Source organism: Gobius niger (genome assembly GCF_951799975.1).
Source record: "Gobius niger genome assembly, chromosome: 13".
NCBI lineage: Eukaryota > Metazoa > Chordata > Actinopteri > Gobiiformes > Gobiidae > Gobius > Gobius niger.
Window position 1 is genome coordinate 23,592,191 of NC_136864.1, and position 26,619 is coordinate 23,618,809.

At 40.9% G+C, this 26,619-nt stretch overlaps 1 protein-coding gene across 1 annotated transcript in view; it reads left to right on the forward strand.

The window, feature by feature from the left end:
- The first annotated feature begins 1,677 nt into the window (after positions 1-1,677).
- Positions 1,678-26,619, forward strand: part of efcab14 (EF-hand calcium binding domain 14) — a 98,529-nt gene continuing 73,587 nt past the window's right edge. Inside the window, exon 1 of the mRNA XM_079569190.1 lies at positions 1,678-1,790. The gene's annotated coding sequence lies outside the window, so the exon portion shown is untranslated. The remainder of the gene's footprint in view (positions 1,791-26,619) is intronic.

Consider the following 26,619-nt stretch of genomic DNA (forward strand, 5'->3'; position numbering starts at 1 on the left):
AAATAAAGATACAGAGACACGGAGAGGAGCAGAGTGGGTGAACAGCAGTGTTAATTTCGTCGACTAAAATAATTAGTCTTAATTTTAGTCAAAGTGATATTTTTTCCGACTAAATTGGACTAAAACTAAATTAAAAGTTTCTCATGAGACTAAAACTATGACTAAAATGTCCAGATATTTTAGTCGACTGAAATAAGACTAAATAAAAATGAAAAGGAGAGACTAAAATCAGCCAAACTTCTATTGACCATCTGAAAGAGCCTCAGATCATGTAAATTCTCTGCCCGTGGAGCAGCTCCATGAAGCAGAGGAACAAGATTAAGTATGATTATAATGAATATTATCAATGCAAAGTGAAAAGTTTTTTTTGACTAAATCTATTGACTAAAATTAAATTACATTTTAGTCAAAAGACTAAAACTAAAATAAAATATGTTGTCAAAATTAACACTGGTGAACAGCCCATAAATACTTAAAATCAGACAATGCTAACCAGGAATCTACATTAGCTTCTTGCTACATCTGCTAACGTTACCAACGAGTGCACTTTTTCACTTCCACTGAACAATTTGCTGTGAAAAAACATTGCATGCTAAATGAAAAAATAATAATTACAAAATAAACTTAAAGATAATATATGTTCGGATGTATCAATCAATTTATTGAGCATGAGTGAATATGAATAAACTTGATAAACAGAATGGTCGAATCGTTCAATACCTGAACGATTAGGCTAGCTATTAGCTGCTGACGCCCAACAGTCATTATTGAACACAGACTTGTTATTCTTACCTCTGCGTGTTTTTTTCCTTTCGCTATTTATTTTTATCTTCTCCCTATTCAAAATGTAGGAGCTGGCTACAAAAAAAAACAAAAAAAACAGCCAAATTTCTAGCATGAACAAGCTTCACAATTAGCCCCCATGTTCTGTTTTTGTTTCTTTTCTCTCCAGCAAACACATCTTGTAGGTTTAATAAACAACAAATAATATGACTGAGGTAACACAGTATCATCTGTCACGTACACTGTAGTCCTCTGTCGTTTCTGGTTACAATACATTGATTCTTGATTATATCTTTAAAGGGGCCGAAGTGATTTGTCACCTGAAACTCAGACTCTGTTGTCCAGGCTGTGACTACGCTTTGTCAGAAAAAATTCACTTCAAAGCTAGGACACTATTAGAGTCCTACAGTAATCTGCAACACTATGCACATTCAATGGCTATTTGTGTAAAAAAAAACAAGGCAATATAAACTTTCTGACAAAATGGACATGTTTTTGCACTCTAATCTTTCATCAGTTTCCACTTTGGTTCTGTTTTTGTCTGTCCTTCAAGGGAGACATTTTTATTTATTTTTATATAAAGCCCTAATTTATTCCATCACCATAGTGATGCTTTCATCAGAAACCATTACAGCTACGATGATGCTGGTGGAAGTGCCTACCTGTGCTCGCTAAAAATGGCCTCAAATATCAGCAAAGCGTTCATGATCGAACCGAATCTTTTGAATGGCGCTAAAATACGGGTATAAGCTCCTTCTCTACAAATACTGTATTTGCCATAGCCTGTTTTCTTTCCATGTGACACACAGAATATTTGGAAAAGCTTTCAAATGGTCGGCTCCAGAGCTATTACTAAGATGAGCGCTGTTGTCTTCCTACTCAGTTGATATCCAGTTTTCTTTCTTCTTTTTGCAGCGCTGTCATTTTTGGGCCCGTGTGAAGTTTCACTTGTCATGCCTCCACAATCGAAGTACTGGAAGCAAACCGATCCACCCAGCTGGAAGCAGGTTTGTGGCAACATTTTTCCTCAGGTTTCCGAAGTTCAGCCCCACGCAGCTCGCTTTTGAACATGATATTATTCCGTTAGTGGGGAGCTTTCATTCTTTCGCTCAAGCACCGCGCCTATTTTTAGCACCCTGCGCTTTTTTGCCTCGTAATGAAAGAGCAGCCTTCGCAGACGGACATGTTTGCATGGGAGAAGTTAGTCTGGGAGCAAACATTCGACAGCCAAGTTTGGGTTTATTGTCGTTTTTTTTCCTCAATTGATAGGACACACTGTTCCAGACACATAGCACTCATTTCTCTAAACATTGCACACACATTCACAAAGCGGGTCAAAAGCGTTCGCACTCGCAGAAAATTAGAATTTCGTTGTCCAAGTCTGCACACTCTTGGCGATGGTTACGGCCGGACTGTCCTTAGTGTCTAAACTCTCTCCGTTTCATTCTGTCCAATAAGCCAAGGGACCAAAAATCCTTAAGGAATGAAATAAACAGCTAAGCGTCATTCTGCAATAACACCGCATTCTGCAATAACAGTTCAAAAATGTAATACAATTTTCACTTCATCGTGTGATAAATTCCTTTTATTGCATTTTTTAGGGAATTCGGTGACTACACGCACACACTACATTGGTAAATATTTAAAGTGATAGTCTGGAAGATCTTGAAATGATGGAAGAGAGGAAGAAATTTCAAAATAAGTAATCAAGTTCCCCCCAATCCTTCCTGATTCAATCTGAAAGCCACTCCTAGTTTGCAAAATGAGTGAGGGAGAAAGTGTTTCAAAAGTAAACCATAAAGCTCCCGCCCCTCCCTCCTGATTGGACCTGACAGGCAGGTTCACAGGAAAGCTCATCTCATTGGTCAAAGTAACGGCACCGGGGATTGTGATTAGTTTCTGAGATCAGCAAAGAGAAGGAATTTCATTTTCTTTTTTAACTACATCTTTGTAAATGTTTTAAAGATGATTAAATGAGGGTTTACAAATGCTCTCCTTAGCGTGCAGTATTACATTTCATTGCATTAAAGTTACAGCAAAGTGAGAAAACGATTACAAAAAGGGGCACATTATAACAAAAAGCAGTTTTATCATACAGTGAAGCAGAGTTTGTTTGAACACATGTTGAACTGTTATGAAGCGGCTGAACACACTGAACAGACGGGACACACTTCATAGCAAAACCCTACATGCCATTCAATCTACACATGACACTGAAGTTATAAAGAGGTGTGTTTGCATTATGTGTGCTGTGAATGAAATGTGAATGTCCAAAACGCCTGTAACAGGGGTCTCCAACAGGCGGCCCGTGGGCCAAATCCAGCCCGCGAGATGATTCAATCTGGCCCCTGATTTAGAGCACAAATTCTTGAGTACAGTGGACCCTCGCTATAACGCGGTTCACCTTTCGCGGCCTCACTGTTTCATGGATTTATTTAGTACAATTTTTATTAGACAAAAAACCACACAGTTTACACCTGGCAAAGGGAGAACCCGTGTGAACTAGTGAGAAAAGTGTGTAAAGTGTGTGGTGAGCGGTTTTACAGCCTTAAAATACAAAATAGTTGTAAAAAATAAAGCTGACTACTTTGCGGATTTCGTTTAGTGCGGGTTATTTTTGGAACGTAACTCCAGCGATAAACCAGGGACCACTGTATGTCAAAAATAAAAGTAAGTCTCTTTGCCCATTCCTGTAAAGAAATGACCAGAATGCAAATGGTCAGGCTGCAGTGCAAGACAAGTGTAAGCCCAGGTTACAGTCCTGTCAGGCTCATTATTAATCATTTATTGAAAAATGTTTCCACAATAGTATTTTCCCGATCAAAACATGTTTTATTGGAGCTTTTGTTTATAGACAATACACTCCCAATATTTGGCCCCCAGCGAAATTTACTTGGAGACCCCTGGCCTATAATGTGGCTAGCGCGCTGAAAAAGGGCGAATGAGGTTTTGAGAACTGCCCTGATGAGTCATATTTTTGAGAAACGTGTGGCTCGTTGCAGTCGATGGCGTTCACTCTTTTATCAATCAAGAAACCCTGAAGTATCACTCCTCTCCTTTTCCACCTCCAGCCAAAGCTTAAAGGGACTATACAGAGTTAAAAAATGTTAAAACTAAGTATTTTCCTCCCCTTACATGTTCCAGCCATGTCCTAATGTGTAGAATGAGCCCAGACCTGTTCACCACAACTGCCTCTAAAATCATTAGCTTAAAGGGGGGGTATTATGCAAAATCAACTTTTTCAAGCTTTCCATCATGTTATTATGTCATTCCCTCATTAAAAACATGCCTGAAGTGTTGCCTTGGCACATTCACGTATTTTTGAGTAATCTGTGAAAACTCTGATGGCAGCCATTTTAGGGATAGGTTTGCCTGAGTCCTCCTAGGAACGCCCCCACCTCCTGGAGACGCCTCCGAGCTTTCGTCACCAGCCGAGTAACCAACCACTGCTCCTCAGCAGAGCCCCCTCCCCACTGATGCCACAGACAGGTGTGGAGGGGGCGTGTCGGAAAGGGTCAGAGGTTCTTAAAGAGACAGAGGCCTATTTCAAGACATTCACTACAGCCATTTTGAGAGAGCAATTTTATACAAGGCAGTTATTCTAATTTACTGCATTTACAGAAGGTATGGTCATCATTGTAGTGTGATATAGACTGGTGTTATGTGATTGAAAAAAGCATAATACCCCATCTTTAATATAGAAGGTGCAGTAACACGAATGACCTGAGATGGCAGTAGTGAGTATAAAATGGCAAAGTTGCATCTAGCCCCTTTAAGGCCGAGTCACTGGACTAAGTTACACGCATATTTAAAAAAAAACAAGGGGGGGGTACAGTCGCAGAGGGGGGAGATGTAAATTCATGTTGAAATCTCCAGGTGGAAAAGTGCACACACACATTAGTGCGACGCTTGCATATTTCCGCCGGCATAGCTTTACATAATAAAAAAGCGGAGAAGTCAAAAGGGAAGCGCGTATAATGATGCGCATCCCACTGGCGCGTTTTCTTATTTACAAAGACAATGTTTATGCATGGGCTACGGTGGAAGGCGTAAACACCATTCCATTTGAAGTGACCCGCGAGAACAAGCGGCGCGCCGTTATTTCGCTCGCCGCGGTCAATGTAGTATAGCGTATATGCAAATCGACACGACAGCCATTCTTGTCTCCGCGCTTTCCTTTTCTTCTACTTTTTTTTGTTGTTTCCTGATGAAGTTGTCAGGAAAAAAAATGCTTCCCTTTGCTGTTTTTTTTTTTTTTTTTTTACTCCACCGCCGCCTGTCACTCTCGTCCACATTCGGCATGCAATCAAAACCCCCACGTGTAATGGCCAGAGAGAGAGAGAGTGAGAGCTAAAAGCCAGGTTTGCTGCTGACTCATGCCTTTGCGCCGGGGAGTGATGCGACTTTATCATAAGAATAGACTCTCGGCTGTAAATTATAGGCCTTAATGAATTCCCACTGAAAAAGCAGCGCCACAGAAACCGCTCCTTCCATCAACTGTGTATAAGATGTGCGCTGTTTATCCCGTATAGCGGTGGACATTCATAAAGCTACAATGGACGTCTATGTGCAGAAATATAGGCCGCACTGTATGATATGACTAACTAAAAGTGGAAGTCCTCGTCATGCATTGTAGAAGACCACCCGTAAAACAGTGGCGTCTAAAAGTAGCGATCCTTCACCTGCTACGTTTCCTTCATGGGACACTGTAAATCATTCACGGGGGCTGGGGAAGGTCATGTGGTTCGACGGCCTTTCTTGATGCAATCCAAGTAGCTGAAACACAACCATTGATACGTTGAAATAAATGGTGTGCTTTAATAATGTCGAATGGTTCCTCTGATGACCTGCTCTGAAAGAATGAAGAAAGAATGCATTCAACTCCCACCTGAACTGAGCACAAAAATTTATGAAAAATTGGCAAAAATGTCACAAAAATGACCCCAAAAAAATGACAAAAAAGTGACAAAAAATGACAAAAAAATTACAAAAAAGTGACAAAAAAATTACAAAAATGTGATGAAAATTTGACCAAACAATGACAAAAAATAGACGAAAAAATTACGAAAAAATTACAAAAATGTGATAAAAATTTGACCAAAAAACGACAAAAAAATGACAAAAATGTGATAGAAAATGTACAAAAAGTTGACGAAAAACTGACAAAAATGTGACAAAAAATGAGTTACAAAAATGAGTTGAACGCCCAACAATAAAAAGGTTGAAAAAAAAATCTGATGACGTGAGGAGAAAGATCCTCTCGGTTCAGGCGGGAGTTAAGAAGTTAAAGCCACTCTGTGTGAAATTTCACGCAACAGATAGAGTAAAAAGGAGAGCTTTTATTTTAGGAGTGTTTGAGCGGCTCACCTCTCCTCAGACCTTACTGTACAGCTTTACTGGGAGCGGGACATCTCCAGCTCGTCTCCATGGAGATGTCTACTAAAGGCCAAAGAAACCGGGTCTAAATCAGATCTGAATTGAACAAAATGATGTGAAAGTGAAAATGAAATGATCTCTAATTGAAATGAAACAAATTTTATTATATTTCGATCAAATAGAAGCCGTAAAAATATTGATAAGATACAGATTGAAATTAATGGTAGAGCAATTGAAAGAGTCGAGAGCACTTAATTCTAGGTACATAGATGGATATTTAAATTTTAAAAAACACAATGAGTATCCAACGAATACATTTTCTAAATATGTCAGTCTATTTTTTAAGTTGAGGCACAGTCTTCCTCTTGATGCTCTCTGTATCGGTCTCTGTGAACCACATATAAATTACTGCAATGTTATATGGTGTAACATGTATCCTAGTTATCTTGAAAAACTGGAGATTCTTCAGAAGAAAGTTATGTGTTATATCATGGACAAACTTTAACTCTCCCTCAGATCCTCTTTTTTATGGTTTCAAGCTTCTGAAGCTCACTGAGTGCAACAGTGCTTGTGTATAACGTGGTACATACATTAAACTCTAGACTCTGTCAACTCATTTCAGTGACCGCTCCTTCTCATAAACAAAACACTTGAAGGAAACCTTTATTAAGAGGGAAAAATCGTCATCATAAGTGAAGCAGCTTTAGCGTGGCCTGTAGGGGCCCTGAGATCTGGAATGAGAATGAAAGTTCTATAAAAGAACTACATTATTTTTATATATTTAAAAAGCTTTTAAAGAAAAAAATATTGCTATGTTATGCTTGAACAACTCTTATGACTGATGAGTCACATTGGTCGCATGTTGGTCTGGCCCCTAAATGCCCCTGAAATCTCATGTTGTATAAACTATGTAAATGTGATTCGAATATTATGATGTGTAGAGACAGGATGGGCAAATTTAACAGGCTCCTTCAGATTCAGATTCAGATTCAGATTCATTTATTGGCCATTTGCAGTTAGAAAAAACACATTCTGTGTTATGATCCTGTTGGCGGGAGGTTGTGGGTGGGTAAATGTTTGTAATTTCTGTTTTGTCCTTTGTAATTCTGCATTTTTCTTTTGTTTCTGCACTTTGGTTGTATTTTGTATATTTTAATTGTGGGTCCCTGCACAAAAGCACTGCACTTCTGGGGATTCCCTTTTACCAAACGGACCTCAATATCAACAAACCGAACGCTGAAGTCTAAAATTGCAGATGACCCGGTGTCAGAGCACCACTCGGAGAAGCCCAAGTACCACCAGTGACTCATGTACCACAGTTTGAGAAACACTGGTCTGGGCTTGTTCCATTGTAACAAATTTGGTTAATTTCTTCAACTCAAAAATAAGTCCTAAAAACCTTAGCGGCATGTGTCATTTTAGTCAAATAGACCCCGACTTTTGCCTGTACATTTACTGTGTGGCTATGTTACAGTCCCTGCAACAAATTCTCTTCATAAATGTTTAATGTCGTCAGCTTTGATGTCGTTATATTTAGTTATTTATCACAATACGGATTGCCCTGAGAATGCACCGGCTGGGCTTAAGCCTTAACGTTGCCTTCAGCATTCCTCACGCTCCCCCCAAATGAGAACCAGTGTCTCCCACGCGGAATTCCACTCTTCCTGCGAACTTCAAATGTTACACTAGATTAAGGAAGTGATAATTAAATTTCCTTGCGGCTGGGTTTATGTGGCATCGGGACCCCACAGAAGCGCAGAGTATTTAAACCCACCTCACCTCTGCGGGGCATGTCGTCCCTTGATTGGGGCCCCCCCGTCTTTATGTCGCTCACATTACGGGCTCTAACCTCATGTAATAACGTCGGGCGTTCCGGCGAACATTCATGCGGCAAACAAGCGGGCAGGCGGGGAATGCTGCGGTAACCGTGTCTCGAGCCATTGTTATTAGCTGGTTTAACTCATTAAGATCAAACGCAGACAGATTCAAAGGCAGCCTCTCCCCCCGACGTTAAAAGGAAAATCCATTTGTGAAGTCAAAGCATCAAGAAGAAGTGTTTTTGAGGCTTTTTTCGATAGGATTTGATAAATACCCCATGCGGACAGAAACTCTGTCTCTTTTTGATGCGGACACGAGAAAAAGCCATTCCTGTGGTGTGTATTTCCAAGCTTATTATGGAGGCCGGGCTGACGCTTTTCTGTCTCGAAAAACACATGAAATTTGTTAGTTGTTAGCTGCTGGCTAACATGGCAGCAAAACAGATTTCATTTCTGACCTCAACATGCTACTCACTATCAAGACTGTACAAATGGCTTTAGCGCTTACTTTAAAGGAATAGGCAAGGAATAGGCCACCGTTTTTACATACTGAGATATGTTCTTACCTTAGCTTTGACGAGTTCTTTAGGACCTGTCTGGTCTTCACCCGTGCCTTCAGTCACGTAAACACAGCGCAGACAGCGTTAGCATTTAGCCTCTCCCTCTCTCCTCTATAGCTCCAAAACAGGTCAAGATAGAAGCTACCAAGCTCTTCCACGTTTTCCCTATTTAAATATGGTTACATGAAGTGTTACACTACAAAGTATAATTACACAAAATTAAACAATGTGGATTTTCTAAGCAGATAAAAGGGGGAACTATATTGTAAGGCGTAATAATACCAGGAGTAATTTGTCATCCGCACAGTAATCTTCACTTTACTGTGCAGATGCCAAACTACTCCTGGTATTACTACGCCTTACAATATAGTTCCCCCTTTTATCCGCTTAGAAAATCCACATTGTTTAATTTTGTGTAATTATACTTTGTAGTGGAACACTTCACGTAACCATATTTAAATAGGGAAAACGTGGAAGAGCTTGGTAGCTTCTATCTTGACCTGTTTTGGAGCTATAGTGGAGAGAGGGAGAGGCTAAATGCTAACGCCGTCTGCGCTGTGTTTACGTGACTGAAGGCACGGGTGAAGACCAGACAGGTCCTAAAGAACTCGTCAAAGCTAAGGTAAGAACATATCTCAGTATGTAAAAACGGTGGCCTTTTTCTTTAACATTCCAAGCTTTCAGAGAGCAATACTGTGGGAAACATAAAAATAAGAAGGAGTAGCTGCGTTCGATCCATGTCGTATGCGGACAGTTAGCAAACCAGCTAACTAGCTTGTTTGTTAGTCTGCTCAGTGTATTGTTCCTAAAGAGTTCGGGAAAATTCACTGTCACCATAATAATTTCCTTCGGGACATTAATAAAGTTGAACCTTGAACCTTGAACCTTGAACCATGGAGGTCCGCCATGTTTGCGGGTGCTAAGCAAGCATTTTCCATAGACAAACATTTGCTAAAAACAGTATAAAAAGTGGAGGAAAAAAGCCATGGGAACAGCTCCGCTAGCTGCTGAGTCACTGCTGGTAAATACTCTATAGCTGTTAGCATTTAGCACACCCCGAGACACGAACAGTCCGGAGGTTTTCAGTCCTATTTAGGTGAGGTCAAAGCTTTGTTAAAAAGCAATAAATCTAAAGACCGTATGAGATTTAACTTTGGATACAAATTAGCGAATAAAAGTGGCCCCTGAGCGAAATGCTAATTCACATTAAATTTCTGTTTGTCGTGGGGCCGCTAAACATAATTTCACAACAGGTTCATGATAAAGAATCCATAGAAATTATATAAATGCCATGAATACCTCGCCATACTTTAGGGACTGGCTTCTTTATTAATTTATATGGGGACAGGACGCTCAATTCAAACGGGGTCGGGGAAGTCATTGGCTAACAGGAGTATACATATGGAACAGGCTCAGATAGCTCACGCCGTTTCTGTGATTTCTATGGTCGGAAATGTAAACAACAACAAACTGCTAGTTCACAATCGCTAAAAATGCTTTATAATTTGATACAGAGTGCACTACTGACCTTTTTAATATGTATACAGAGAATGATATATGAGCAAAGGTAATACAACAACAGCAGGCTAGTATTGTTCACGGCTCACACCGGCAGACTGAATTGTCTAGTCCCGGAATACTTTGCGGTGTAACAACACATTCCCGATCGGAAGCATGAGGAAGCATAATGGGCAGACAATTATCATGCAAACAAATGATTATTACCACTCAAGTCACTGAGGATGGAAGCCATTATGGTTTCCTCGGACTCTTCAAGATCCCTAATTTCAAATGAACGCTTGGATCTTAGGGGCCTTCTCGCATCAGTCCGGTAATCCCCTGTCTGGAGAGGTCGGAAAGACTGTAGAGGAAGAGTGCAGTGTACAAATGCCACTTCAGCCAGGCACACCAACATGTGTGGGGAAATAATGATGCCTTGCAGGTGCACACAGAGCCGGTTTTTCCTATAGGTAAGCTATGTAAGTTGCGTAGGGCCCCCGCAGCCTTAAGGGCCCCGCATCTCAATCAAACTATGGTGTTGTTTCACTGATTAATCAACGCGTTGGCAGCGGTTACTTACAGTAACTCTGGTTCTCTGAATGTGCACAGTCTAAAACGAATTGGGCTACTCACAGACTAATTCTCAGAGGTCAGACAGAAATAACCGCCGGGTGCGGATTTCAGTTAGTTTTAAATCAGTGGTTCCCAAATTGTGGGTCAGGGACCAGAGGTGAGCGAATGGGACCATTTACCATTTTCAAAAGTTGGGAAATAGACTAGTAGTTGCCCCCCAAAATCTCACAGAGGTTTAGTGGTTATTGGCTCTCACACAGAGGGGCAGGGCCTGAATTGAGGTCATTATGTTCCACTTCTGCCCTGCACTACTGCACAGTGGAACCGTAAATGGGTTCCTTAACCATAATCATGGGATGCTACAGTAGGGCCCCGTGTGGATTTTTGCTTAGGGCCCCAGAAGGGCCAGCACCGGCTCTGGGTGCACAGAAGATCTTACGAAAGTCTCTGCTGTGTATAGACGTTGATTCTACCGATACCGATGTGGCCTTTGATCTGTGTCATTTTTTCAAAAGTATTGACCACATTGAAACTCTCAGAGCAGAACGCAATGTACTCGTGCTCGGAAATGGAACTCGTCTCCCTCCAAAAGCATGACGGCTACGACCTCGCCAGCTAGCTCCCGTATGAAAATCGCCCCCATTTGCAGCTAATATACCACGGACCGCTTGGAAAGTAAATATGAAATTCCCTTTTATTCAACTTCAACAAGCCACGATATATAACATCCTATTATTTATTTAGATGCTATGTGGGTGGAAGGATACGCTCGCTTGGCTTCCTGCAAAAACCCGTCCCAAAAATATATATATCTGCTAACCTAGAGTATAAATATCTTAGTCTTGTTCGAGTCTTTGAAGCCTTAGAGGTGGCTTTAAATTTGTAAAACCATACAATAAGATGTGTCGTCCCCCATTCCTGTCCCCGGGAGACTTGTGTGCCGCTCAGACAGAAGTTAGATCAAGCAGGGAGAGCTAATTCAACCCTCGACGATAGATAAAATCTGACAAGCGCATAGATCCAGACTTGTCTCCTCTGTGGATCTCGACGGTTCACAGGAACGCGCCTTTCCCTCTCAGTCCTTGGCAAGGCTGGGAAATGCTCTTATATGGGAGGGAAAAGTACCTAGCAAATAAACGTAATGTAGCACAGGCGACGCGTTCCAACTGTGCGATTCGCAACAAAATATGAACAACTCCCCGACCCGACGAGCAAGCTTATCTGCAGAGAGCATCTTAATACGTAGTTGAGCACTTAGGAAGGCACTCGGGAACATTTGTTTTAATTTAGTTTCCGCAGCCGAATGTTTATCGCGGCGGAGAAAGCTGGGAGAAGTGCGCCTCTCTCTCGCTCGCTCGCTCGCTCGGTTCGGGTTTTGTCGTTTTAACTCAGCGGCTGAAGCAAAAACAGGAACAGATGCGAATTGTTTTCGTGTGAAAATGCCAAGGAAAAAGGACAAGGAGAGAGGATTTTGGGTGAAGTACTGCAGTTTGAACCAACAAAACAGGAACACACTCCAGCTCTCCGGCTTACACTCGGAGCATTCCAAGCAGACACACCAGATGTTGTAAAACAAACAAACAAAAAAAACCTGTGAATGGGAAAAGACATTATAGTTGAAGGAACCTACATTTTTCAGCTTCTTCGCCATCAGTATGCAGCATAGTTAGTCAGGGTGTGTCAAGAGTCGGACCAAGGAAATAGGAGAAAAAGAAAATCTATCACACTGCTCATTGTTTGGAGACTTTACTTTTATTCAAACAAGTTAAAAACAATTCAAGGTAAGTTCAAGTTGTGTCCTGGGGCGAGACACTTCACTCGTCTCGTCTCCGGTGTCTCTGTGTGCGCTGACGGTGTGTGTTTGCGAAAAGGAACGACAAACGGAAATGGGTTCTAATGGGTTCAATCCGACATGTTTATATGTATGTGTCTGTCTATTAACGTGTACCGTCCTGACCAAATAAACATATAATGACAACACGCATTCATATCCCAAACTTGCCGAGCATATTTGTAATTCTTCGACACACTTTAGAAACAAGATCCTTCGTCCCATTTACGCAAAGAGTCTAAATCACGGGGTCTCAAGCTCATTTGGAGCGGTAAATTATAAGTTATTATTAGGGCTGCTCGATTATTGAAAAAATAATAATCACGATTATTTTTGTCATAATTCAAATCACGATTATTCAAACGATTATTTGTTGCCTTTAAAAAAAGTCTATCTTTATTTTATTTATTTATTAATCAAAACACTACACTTTATGTTTTCTGGACAGTCATAAAAGTACAAATGATTTCAAGTACGCCTTGATTAAAGAGAGGTCCCTGTTTCACGCCTGCCCCCTGCTGGCCAGCCGTCACACCTGCGCAAGTAAACTGAGCAGCGCGGCCTGATGACATCAACACACAGCGCCAATTGTTTTTATGTCAGACAAAAGCATGAGTCATGGCACGTGAAAAGCGAAGGGAAAATAATCCCAGCAGCCTGAAAAAAACAATAATAATTTGAAGAAAAAAAAAATTGAAAAAAAAAATTGAATAAATTATAATAGATTTTTTGCGATTATGCTAATTTTGTAATCGTTTACTGTTGTAATCGAAATCGTAATCGAATTTCGATTAATTGCACAGCCCTAGTTAGTATCATTTTATCGTTTGCTATAATACTTAGGCCAACTTAGCTGTGCTTCTGAATTTAGAAATGACAAGCTCAGACACACAATTAGGTTGTGTTAAATGTCATGTTAGCGAATAAAGAATGAATGTTGTATTGATACAGTGACCTGAAAATGATTGTGTTTTTAATCAGCGGCTCCCTGCAGCTGCTTTTAGGTTCAGGGCATGAATGAATGATCTTTCATCTTCCACAGAGTCCACTTTCCATTTTCTGTCAGCTTTTATCAACTCCTCACCTTTGTGACAAGGCGCTTTTAAAACACCGGTTACGATGCTCGCTTTGCAATGCCATGCGGCTGTAACATTTCCGGCACATCATTAGCTGAACAAAGAAAGTTTTGCTCCTCGAGTTCTGACAGTCTCGCACCTGTTTCAGAAGCTCTTGCTCTCTCAGTCCGCCGGCCTTTATTTTACGATTCTCTGTTGAAAAAAGTTTAAACATCATCTGCACAAGTGCCAATTCTCCATTCTCCAGTCTGCTGTTTACCCAGAACCTCGGAGCTACATCACGGTGCCTCAAGGGAAATGTAGTTCTAACGTGTTTAATGCAGTTTATCCGCGGGCCAACAAAACTTACCTCGTGGGCCACATTTGTCTGAGACGCCTGGTTTAGAGAGTCTTTCCTTTGGGGTTTTTTCCCACTGTCTAAATTGAACTGGTTCGTGCACAGAAGAGCGTTCAAGCTGCCTCGCCGGTGGGGTCTGAAGCAGTTCACCTGGGACCAGTTCGGTAAAGGAGGAGCTTTACGCAGCTGAAGGAGGGACAATGCACAGCCTAAACACAGAAGTCAAACAGAAATTTAAGGTATTTAAACAAGCACTAACATCCATGGAAATAAACTGTGAGATGGCAAGTTGATGATAAAATGGTTGGGAAAACAAAGATAGATATTAGCAACAGCTGTTTTGAGTTTGAGCACTGGTTAAAATGCTGAACAGTGGCATAGAGAGGTGAAATGCAAGGCCGTGGGAACCCAGGGTGCTGAGGGGGCTGCAGCAGCCCCTGGTGGATTGTTTGTGTATTGCAAGCAATATCATTAATAAGCCCCTCCTGGAACCGCCACCTTAACGTGGTGCAGGGGTTTGAGTGCCCAAATGATCCTAGGAGCTCTATTGTCGGGGATTACGTGCCTCTGGTAGGGTCTCCCATGGCAAACAGGTCCAAGGTGACGGGTCAGACAAAGAACGGTTCAGAAGAGAGACCAACAGGCTCGGTTTAATCGTGAGGCCGTCCTTCTGTGGACCCACCACCTGCAGGAGGAGCCATTAGGGGCTGGTGCAGTGTGATTTGGGCAGCTCCAACGGCTGCCCCCACGACCCGGCAACGGACAAATGGAAGAAAATGGATGGATGGATGGATGGATCATTAATAGGAAAAAAGCAAGAAAAGGCGTTTTGGGGGGCCTCAGCACCCCCTAACCAAAATATGTGCCCAGGTCCTGGTGAAATGAATACACAAACACGGCGATGAACAGAAAGTAGCTCCCCTATTAGCTGCCAAAACAGACCAAGATATGTTGGTTACTCCCATGGTGGTCGAGATTGGCTCTCTTTCAAGTGACCAAACCATTCTGCTCTACTTGAAAGGCGTATCTGGAGGTGCATGTTCCCCAACTGCACAGCCTACTCATCACAGTTTGGATCTGGATTGGAACTTGGTCTAGAAAGCCGTGTGTAGAGGAGGGAAAATATATATGTGTATGTGAGATACATCAGGACTTGAAAATGACATTTACCAGGTACGGCTGGAAAATACAGGGAGCATCAGTACCACCATCACCACCCTATCAAAAAAAAAAGTTTATTTATCTCTGCTTCTTGTTAAAAATGAATGCTTAGGCGACAAGTTGTGATTTTGTGTCTTGTCACGCCCACTTCCCGTTTAATAATCCTTTTCATATTCCACCACAGACATATTATAATTATGTAGTCTTTGTTAGTGGCCAGACAAAACTAAACAGAATGTAAAGCATTATGTGTTGTTCCTATTCACTGGAAATCCGCATTATGAAATATACTCTCAAAGGTCTATGTGCGTTCCTCTTGCATGTATCATATCCCATTATTTGACAATAGATGATTAACACTGAGGAGAGAAATATAAAAATGGAAATGGGTCATCTTCGCGTGCCACCAAAAGACATCCTGTCATTCATGCAGAAGTCTCGGGACTGCAGCTATTTTTAGCCCCAGCGTGGACATGTTGCGTTCAGTGGAACCCAGGCAAAAACACAGACGCATTAAATAATAAATCCACCCAAGACTGAGATATAATCACCCCCACAGCTTGTGGCAAGTCACCGAGTGTTTTCTGACACACACCGCGGGTTAAACGTTCCTGTAGGCTGTACGATTGTTGACTTCATCAAAGGCTATACGTGACTCCTCTGTTTGGTTCTTCTGTTAGCATCCTCGCACCTGTTTTCCAAGGACAAATTACACCTTCATTGTGTTGTATTAGCGAGCGGCGCGTCGACGTGCTAACCAGAGCAGATGTCTAATCGAGCAATATGAAAGCACCTGCGTGGGTGTGCGGCCATTTACGCAGCATGCGGTTTACTTTCATTGCCTTTTTCCTTATAAACTGCTTCTGTCAATGTCAAGTCATGATTATGGTCTAATTATGAAAGACGCTTAGTAATTAATCTGACTGAATTTGTGACAAAGCTAGCACGTGCTAATGACACATGTGTTATACGTATTGAAGACAATGTCATCCATTTTGCACTCTTTTCTAAATCTACGTTTCACAATATTTCACTCAATGTGACAGCTGTTTAAGGAAGGAAAATAAAATATTATTTTCAACATTTGGTAATCAATATTAAGGCAGTCAACAGCAGTGAAAACAAAATAGCAAAGTAACACAATGGTACAAAATGTAATGTTGTGATCAAAGATCAGAAGAGCAGTTTATTCCTAAAAGCACTCAGGGTAAAGGAACAGTAAAGAGTAAGCTTGTGGTTCTGGGAAACTACTGTTGCTACATTGTGAAGTTCAGCTGGCTCTGCTGCAAACTCAATTTTTAAACTCCTCATCCTTGACTTTGAGAAACTTTTTCATCCAATTACTTTCACGGTCAGATGTACAAAACTACAGCTTTCCCCTAGATGCCTCTCACCGTTCAAGGTATACCATCATCTCTTTGCAGTGCGACTTTGTCTGCGATGCTCGCACCATGATGACCGTGGCATTTTGCAACAATCAGGTATGTCAGCTCAGACAGAAAGAGATGTCTAAATGAGGTACACATTTTCAGGCAGAGTGTGCACTAAGTGCAGCTCCTTGTTTTCTGAAATGCAACAAATTGATGGAAAGTACAGGGACAATACCAAGTGGGAACACAGGCAGAGCTGCTGCGTGAGCAGAGAGTGGCTTGTTATAGACTTACCAGTCAGCTAAGGTCATTCAGATGTGCTGTGTAAACCGCTCAATACCATAGTCCATGTTGTTGCTTTTTGTGAAAATAGCCGTTTGGTTCATCATGATATCCATCATTCTAATAAGATTGCAATGTGGGGATCTGCATATTTAAGTTGGCAATAGATTTGAAGATTCCGCGTGATGAGTTTTCAAGGCAATTTGTTGATAAAAGGAGAAGAGGTGTCAGGCTTTTAAAGCAATCAAAGGAACTCCATCAATCTGTGCTTGTATCAAACCTGTTTGACATGATTTGAGAGTGAATTTCACGCAGTGACATTTGTCTTGAGACAGAACTGACACAGCGAACAGCGGGGAGAATAAATATGCCAATCACTTCCACTGTCAAAATTTCATTACTGTCGATCTTTGTATAATTCATGCTGAGGTGGGCGAGTAGTCAAAATGTGAACTCAAGTTGGAATACAATACATTTTGGTAGAAACTGAATTATGTATTCATCTTGGTATAACTTGTGTTTTTATCAGTGCAACATTTACTCATGTAGTCTGTAATTTTGTTTTTCAATCTAGTATCCCAGACAGCAAGTTACTGGGACAATAGCAGTACAGTAGTAAACTATAGAAGTAGTTTACTACTTCTACACTTCAGTATAGAAGTAGTACTGAAATGCTTTATACCTATATACACTGTACACATTCTCTGTTTTGCCCCAGAGAGCAAAATGTTACTTGCGAGAGTACTAAATACAAGGAAATCTCCTTTATACGATGATCATGAATCAAACCCAGAAGATTTGTTGGTGGCGTCTGTATGTGGTGAAAAGGGGTTTTCATTTTTTTTATGGATTTTGACGCCAAAGTCACGGCTGATGTTTTCTACAGGGCCTTTAACAGTGAACCGTGAATACTGCCAAACTCTTCCGATGAATCAGCGGTGCCAGACTAGGAAAGTGTTCAGCTTTATAAGAGTATAAAAACGAGAAAGCTCCCCTTACTGATACAATTTATTCCCTGGGTTATGCGAGTATATGTAACAGCTGTCCGCATTTCAAGTCGCATTATCTGACGTGGTTTCATACAGCCGGGCAGATTTCCTACCTTTTTCCTCCTCAGATGCGTGCCATGTGTGCCGGGGCCGGGCCGCGCTACTACCGCCATCGTATTCTTCCGTACGGCTGCACGACAGATACTTTACACTCGGGCAGACTGTTAGACGATGGAAGACTGTGAGACAACGATAAAATGTTCATATTAAATGCATTTACCCCTCTCCAGGCGCCAGACTGTCTGACACTGGCTCAAATTGATTCTTAATTGGGTTTGCATGGACCTCGGATCCACTGTTGATGAGCGCGGTGAAAAGTGGACATCTCCGCATCTCTCGGCTCGCGGAGGAAACGTGATAACGGAGACGAACCGAAGGAGGGAGAGCGATGGGGGGGGGGATGACTTTTTATAGTTCTCGGCTTTAAAAGGGGAATAGATTATTATTATAAGAAGGGGCGCACATCTTGAAAACGTATTGAAAAGAGCGATCCATCATGCCGACGCCACGGAACAAAGCTACCGACTCAAAAGGGGCGTCATTACTCATCACCAGTCACAAGCAGTTGGCATTAACCAGCTGCGTATAGCGAAATGTCTTTTGGAAGTTCTTCTTAAAAGTTTTTTGGTTTTTTTTTTTCTCACAATAAATCACTCGGAATTGCTGCAGAAAGGCAAATTGGTCTTCCGGAACAGCTCGGGCTTGGTAGAGGTGATTTTCCGTTTCGAGGGCTGGCATCGCTCATTATCTGTTTGGCTCCCAATACCGTACATGCACACTGGCTCGTAGTGGAAAGGAGCTAGGTTTCAAGAGTGGGAAAGGCAGGGGATGTGCGAGGTAAGGAGGGGAGGTTTGCGAACTCTGAAAAAGCCCCGGTGTGAACAGGAAGGAGTGGAAGAGGTTATCCCTATCTCGCCTGGAAAATGTTCTCTCCTTTCGGGCATCGCCTGAGATTAAGCACAAAACTGGCTGAAACGTTGTCGGGTGATACTAAAGTAACAGGGATTAAACACTATGACAGGGTTTATTAAAATTGCAGGATTAGTCAGGGCGTTTGTAATTTGATACGCCCACTTGAATGAGTTCGCTGCTGTTATCAGGTATGGTAAGTTTCGATCGAGCGGAGAGTCTCTTACCTCAAGGCAATGAGACTGCACCGTACATTGGCAAATCATTGAACACTGCCAGGCTGCCACTCCCACACTGTGTGACTCAGCTGAACGCCCGAGCAAACTTTATGGCCTGGAATAAAGGTCACCAATAATGTGTTTCACTTTTTCGCCGCGCTTCAGGAACTGAGTGGAGATCATAGAAAGTCTGAAAAGTTAATGCCACGGCCCCGTGGCATGTCTTCACTCTCAACAAAGCTCCTGCTGAGTTGTTTCAAATGTGAATCATGTCTCTTCAGACTGGAGTATCATTGGTCCTTGACGACAACAAACAAAAGAAGCCTTTGTCTTTCATCACTCAGAGCCTGCCAACTAACAGCGTTAATGTTGATTTGCACTTCCTGATAACAAACATCGAGCTGCTTTTCAAACTCGCTTATATTATTCATACCCACTTTGGTAATACTTCATAACAGCTACACCTTATTTAGCCTTAATGAATGAGGAATAAACACTTAATTCATTATGAACAATTTGTTAGTAAAGTGTGACTAACACTTAATAAGTACAGTTAATGCCTAACTCATAATGAATAGTTCTTCACATACTTCACATAATTCATTGTTATGTAGTTATTAAGTGTTAGTCGCACTTAATTCATGAATTGTTCATCTTTAATTAAGAGTTAACTCATTATTTACTAAGGCTAAATAATGTGTAGCTACTTTCTTTTTCAAATCAATGGCATTTCTGATGGTACATTCAATGGTAATTACAAATAAATGAATTGACTGCATGTCTTGAATATTGTAATATCGATATTATTAAAGGCACACTGCGTAACATTTGGGATTCTGCTGTTGCCAGCAAAACATGCTCCTAATAATCAGCTCGACACAGAAAATGCTATTTTTGTTTAATTTCAAACAATGGATTTGGATGAGGACCTCTTTTAACTCATATTTGGCTGCCCTTAGCCATGGAGACGAGTCAGTGAGCCGCTCACAGCAAACACACATGCATTTGGTAATTTTTCTTCAGTTATTAATCAATGACAAAAATAAAGGGCTTGTATTTTATTCTGTTTATTGGGTAAAATGTCACGTGGTGTGGCTTTAACTGTTTTAACACAGTACGTTCCATTAAAACACACACATATCCTGATCTATCTAGTGGATAAGGCTGGAACACCGTTAAAAAATACTAAATCAGGAGCAAGAAAGGCTGAAAGGAAACTTAACGACTTCTTTATATCCAGGAATCCAGGCCTTGTGTGATTTTTGGAGATTTCACGATCACTATCTGCTTTAAGATCGTATGATTCATCATAGCCTTAACCTGGAATAACTGTAAGTTACCAGAAAACTTCTTCCACTTGCTTGTTGCCAACTATGCAGGAGTGTGGGCCAGAGCATCTATTTTTAATGCGAGGAAACATGGCACTTAGTTATAACATGGAAACAGGGCTGCACAATACATTGTACAATTTCAACAATCACCGTGCTATTTTCATCCTTGTGTGCTGTAAAGAAATGTGCGATCGACTTGTGTTTTTCCTTTACCCAGCAGGACATTTTTTCTCAAGCTCTCCATGTAAACCCACATTCGGTTAATTGCCACTGCCTTTGTTTACGCGAGCTAAAAGGCCATTGCTGAAATGTGACCTTTTGCACGTGTTTACATCCTCAAATATAAGAGTTCAAATCCGAGCCCGGAGATGTATTCAAGAGTCTGCAGCGGATTACACTTTCGCCTGCTGCCTGGTCTGGTCCTAATTTCACCCCTTTGTGCCGCTCACGGTGGATGTGTGCTTCTAATTACCACCAACCTTTTGAAGCCTCATTGCAACTTGATTTGAATCAGGAGCCCATAAAATAAAAGCTTTAACGGTGAAAATTCGGTGGACGTCTTAAGACAGCGACGAGATGAACATGACTAAAGCAGCCAACGGAAAGGAACAAAAACGTGAAGTGTTTACGTGGCTGCGCTGACGCTCAGGGCGAACAGTCAGCGCGTCCTCAGATCTGATTATTCAGTTTGAAGGAGTACAGCGACATTTGTGATTGTATCTGTGCCGGCACTTGAATAGAACTGAGTCATTGATGTTGTTTTTCACCGAGAGAGGCTCTCATCAGCGGATTTAAGCGCCTATTTACGCCGGACTTATGAGTATTGTGGAATAATACGGGATCGTCACAGAAAGCTCTGCACTCGCATTGCAGTCAGGGCCAACCATGTGTAAGTTATAAGTTGTTATAGTGATACTTTTTTCTGCAGTTTTCTACAATCTGTGTTTCAAGCAGCTCCTAAAATCAAGGACAGGTTTTCAGCAGCAATGACGTTCAACCTAAAACCCACTGGATAGTTGCAGCAGTACATATGCCTCTAAAGATGAACAAAATGATATATAAAAAATAGAGAAGAAAAACAATGACATACAAACCTACAGCTGTGTTTAAAGTTAGGTTGAGAAAAAAACAAATCCATGTAAGCTGGAGGAACCAATGGAAAACCTACGCGCTTTGTTATATTTATAATAGAAACCAAAATCTCCATAAATACCACAAAAACATATTCCTTTCAAGTCAAGTCAAGTTTTAATCAGTTTAACTTTCTTGTCCTTGTAGCCGCTTGAGTTACGAGAGCTGAGATTAAGTGTCGGTGGAAATGTTATTGCCAAGTCAAACACTGCGTTTTGTTTCTTTAAAAAAAAAAAAAGCATGAAAATGTAACAAAAATCACTGCTTTATGTCCTTGGGGGAAGTCAAATGTGTCTGGCAGATGATAGATTACAAATGAAAGACGTGCATGGAAGCGAAAGGAGAGTGTATGTCTGGCTCACACTGACACTGGCAGCACATAAAGGGGAAAAAGACCCGGGCCAAGTATGGAGCCCTGTGGGACTCCAGAGGTCACGGTGGATAGAGGTCAAATTGGCATTGATAGGTCCTATTATCACAATGTTTAGCACAAATAAGATATATAAGATGTTAAGGAAGCTGTGCATAATCATGATGCACATTAACCATAAAGGATTTTTAAGTGCCTCGGATATCTTTGTTTTCTATAATAATGTTAATGTTTTTATTCAAATAGGTGTTCGATGATATGACCTATTTTTGTGGTGAATTTAACTTGATGTTGTATTTTACGTGTTCTCTGATCATTCTTTACCATTGTGAGATCGGGTTAAATGTTTTACAGCCATGAATTAGTATTTTCAGTCGTAAATTTAAGCATTTACTGCAAAATCTAACCCCAATAAAGCCAATTACCCAAAAAGAGAGATCACGAACATGCACTTATTAATACCAAGAGCAAAGCAGCAACTTCTAATCACATGATACATAATAGAAGCATCCAAATGCAAAGTTCAGCGTTGTCCCTGTGATGACACTTGCCAGCTGAAGTGTTTACAGCGCAGCCTCCTCCCCAGAGGTGCCATAAAACCCAAGGGTGGTCCTGCCTCCCCCCCAGCCTCATCACGGGGTGGGCCAGCAGCATCGGGGAGCAGCCACGGCACACTCGTCAATGTCGCTGCTATTTTGGGCCGGAGAAGCTAGTGAGGGTGTGGGAGCGAGGGGAAAGAGGAACAACCTGTCGAGTTTTTGGGCTGCAAGGTATGTTCCAACACATGGTGGTCCCTTCATTCTCCGAGACCCTAAAATGAATTTAGGAGAGGAATTTACAAGGCCGGGTGCAAAGTGCTCCCCATTTAAAAGGTTGGATGCGTGTACCGAGATTGCAGGAGTGTTACATGAGAGCATTATGTCACAGGGAAGTAACAGGCAGTAATCTCAGGTCCATAAATGAATTTTAATAGAGTTGGGAAGCATCGCTCAAGAAAGTAATTGTCATATGCAAATGGTAAAATATCCTTCCACCCGCCAACAAAATATTACTTTTTCCAAACTATTTTTGCATATATCTTAAATATAACTTACATACATTATATATTTAGTTGAAGTGGTTTAACGGCTCAAATTTGTACGTATAGAGTTCGGGAAATTCCACAGTTACAATGGAGATCCGCCATCTTTGCAGCTATTGACTAACATTAGATATAAACAGTATAAAAGGGGAGAAAATAGCCGTGGATCAGCTCCGTTAGCTGCTCAGTTACTGCTGGTAAATACATCGGACTCACTGTGGTGTCCAAGTGTTTTAACATGAACAATAACTCCAGTATTTTAACTTTTAGAATCTCCATTAGTTTACAATTGCCGCTGATCCCATAATGCTTAGCGATATGACGTCACATTCCCGAACTCTATACGTTTGTTAAGTGTGACGTACGACTTCTGCTTCCGGGTCCTAGGTACTAGCAGACCAGCTAATATGCGAGAGAAAAAACATTAAAAACTCTTTTTTTTTTAAAACAGCAATATTTCTGAAACTCAACGGAGAGTTACTGTGCCTACTTATTCATTAGCCAAAAGTGCCGCACCTACTGCTTAAAAAGTAATATTTACTAAAGTCACTACTTCCGGGGTTAGCATAGCTGCTGCACCGTTAGCCTTTATCTCCGCTAACCCGGATGTACTGATTTTGGTAAATAATACTTTTATAGCAGTAGGTACAACATTTTTGGCTAATGGGCCTGATAAATAAGTATGTTCAGTAACTCTCTGTTGAGTTTCAGAAATATTGATTGTGGTATTAAAGAGTTTTTTTGTAATTTCTCGCACATCTGCGGACCCGGAAGTAAAGCTGTGACGTCACCGCTTAACAAACGTATACAGTAATGCTAACCATAAGGTAATGCTAACTACATGCTACTTCGAGCTCCGTTTTCCTGCTTCTAGTGGACAATCTGCTGTCTCATAACAATCATAATGACCGGAGTTTGACTTGACTTTATTTTACTATATTATCCTTCCCCCTCGCTAGCCTACGACCCCAAGTATGAAGCATTGCTGTCAGTATCTATACTAATGCATTACAAAAAGGGGAAACAGTTTGAAAACAAGCTCAAATCTAAGGCTAATAATGCTAACGATGCTAAATTAAATCTGCCAAAGACAAGGGCTTTAATACACAAACAATGTTGAAATAATAATCTGCCGTATCCAGTCGGCTATATTAGACTAAATGCGGCTGATTGCTGAAACACTTGCGAATGAAAGAAAACAATTTGCAGGTTTGTTTTTATGTGCATATATTAGGTTAAAAGTCTGTTTTTCCAGGATATGGGTACAGTATTTTAAATTGGGGATTTTGAGATAAGATAAGGATTACTAATAGGATACCACTTTAAATTAAACATTGTTGTTGGACATTGGTTTGGGCGTAAATTGTCATTTCAGGTTCGTGACTAAAGCAAATAAAACTCAATTTAAAAAGGCAGTATTGTGTTTTGGTTTATTGTGATTTAGACTGAGCTGCTTCTACAAAACATCTTCAAATTCTCAAATGAACCAAAGACGTCTGGCAAACAACTTTATAACTCCCACCCTGTTGCATTATGGCCTATATAGCCCCGTCCAAATACCCATCCCATAACAACATACTTAAAAAACATCCGTAATCTATTAGTCCTCGTTTGAATTTCATCACACCAGCTACCACACTAGTTTTTTGTTTTTTTTCGTCCCTTGCCTCCGCGAATGAAAAGTGCCTTTGTCATAAATCTCACGAACAGACACTCTTTAAGTACAATTGTTGCCAATGGAGCGAGATTTGGCTGCCTTCCCGGCCAAAGGGATTTTGTTATATTAATCTGCAGTGTATTTAAGCCATTTTTCATCTGTGTCGAACAAAGGAGTTAAGTGATGCCAAACGCGATGTGCGAATGTTTCAGCTTTAAGCGCCCGCCGAGGATCCCCCCCCCCAGTGTCTAATGCAACCCGTTCCCAAAGACACGAAACATTGGAACCTCCGCTTTGTCATTGATATGCATGCCGCTGTGTGCATAATTAGGATCTGCTGATGACTTTTTAAATGTGCTTTTTTTTAAAGAGCAAATTCCTGTGTTACGTGGTTCTCCATAAATAACGTCTGTGATCTATTTGTTCTTTTATATGTCTCATCTGGTTTTTGTGGCATTCTTTGACGCTTTTGTGTAAATTGTGCCTTTTTTTTCTTTTCTTTTTTTTTACAAATCCGTTTTATTGCATTCCAACTTCCCAACCCCGGAATTCCTCATGCACTTTAAACTGGGATAGACAGTTCTCCGTTTTTTTTTTTTTTTTTTGCGAAAACACAGCTGCTGCCTGCCAGACTTGCGGTCCAAAAGAACAGCACCAAGGGGAAATTCTAAGAAGAAGAAAAAAAAATGAAATTTCAAGTTTTTTTTTTATTTGAAATGCAGCCATGCCTAAGGGGGCACCGAGTATATATACCCTTGCCCAATATTTCCAAATCCAAGATGGAGTGGTGCTTGTTTGTGAGAAGGAGCGGAATGCTTCTCCAACCGAGGAAAGTATCCCGCTCCAATTTGTTATGCCAAAGACGAGACTTAAAACCACAGGCAACAAGCAATTGTAGTCCCTCAATGCAACAGGACAAGCCAAGACCAAAATCAAAATATGAATTTCGACAAAACAGTTTGGTCGTTTTTTGGCATGTTGACTCTGAACACAGTAATTCTTCTATGAAATTCAAAACCATTTATCACTAGTATTCTTTGGTAAAGGCCTGTGAACCACTAGCCTGGTCTTACCATACCTTCGTACTCATTTCGTACAGAAGGTCTGGATCTTCACAATTGAGCTCTGTTTTCAGGTGGGAGCGGTGAACTCCTTCTAAAGTTTGAAACGATTGGATCTGATTTGTGATGCGCTCGAGTGAGTGAGGCAAGCTATTATAACTCTTGGGGGCAAGGCTTCGATTTCAATTTCTGGATATTTGGGAGCCAAGCCAGAACGGATTGAAGAGCTTCCTTGACTTTCGTGTCCACCCCCATTGCCATTGACGTCACCTACACCTACCCCCGCCTCCCGCCAGACCCAGACGTACATGTAGGGACATGATACTTGATCGGAGTTCACGGATGGCTAAGGCCAGGCTAGCGAACCACTGAAAATGTTTCAGGTCTCCTACTAAAGAGGGGGTATTGTTCTTTTTCTTCATCACCATCTTACAATTCGTAGGTTTGAAAATGCAATATCGATATAAAACAGCTGAAACAAAGTATTCAGTAGATTAATTTCCTGATCCTTCACCCAAGCCACATAAACAACACGTGTTGCTATAGTGAAGCGGTGAGAAGATTGAACTTAATAGCATGGACCTCGGGAGGAGCTGCCTCTGTAGTGCTGAGAAGATCCAAAGTTTGCTCAAAGATGCGTTTTTTTCAGAGGGATTTTTTAGTATCTAATTCCTAGCCTGATTTATTCAACTTTGAAACCAAAAAAACAGGCGGAATTTGAGTTTTTACAGATTTTTTCACTGATGATTAGTTTATTGAAAAACTAAACAAAATATCCAAAATCCCCTCTGGAAAAATCTTATTTACTAATATGTCAATAAAATAAAACCATCAATTTTAATCTGGCTCAATTCATTATTTTGATTTCGTTCCCAAAATATAGGCAATTTTGGCCATTTTAATGCTCAAAATGCCTTATTTTTATGTGAAAACATACAATGACAGAACAAATAAAAAATGCAATACATTTTTTTTCTCATATTTATATCTGTAATGTTCAGCAAAAGTTTCAAATTGATATCTCTACATTTTTTTTTCTTCCCTATTCACCTGCAGTGTCTCGCCTTAACATGGTAAAAAGTAGTTTTTGCATAATTCCACCCCTTTACGGTCCATTTTACCATGTGAACTGTGTTTAACATTCTT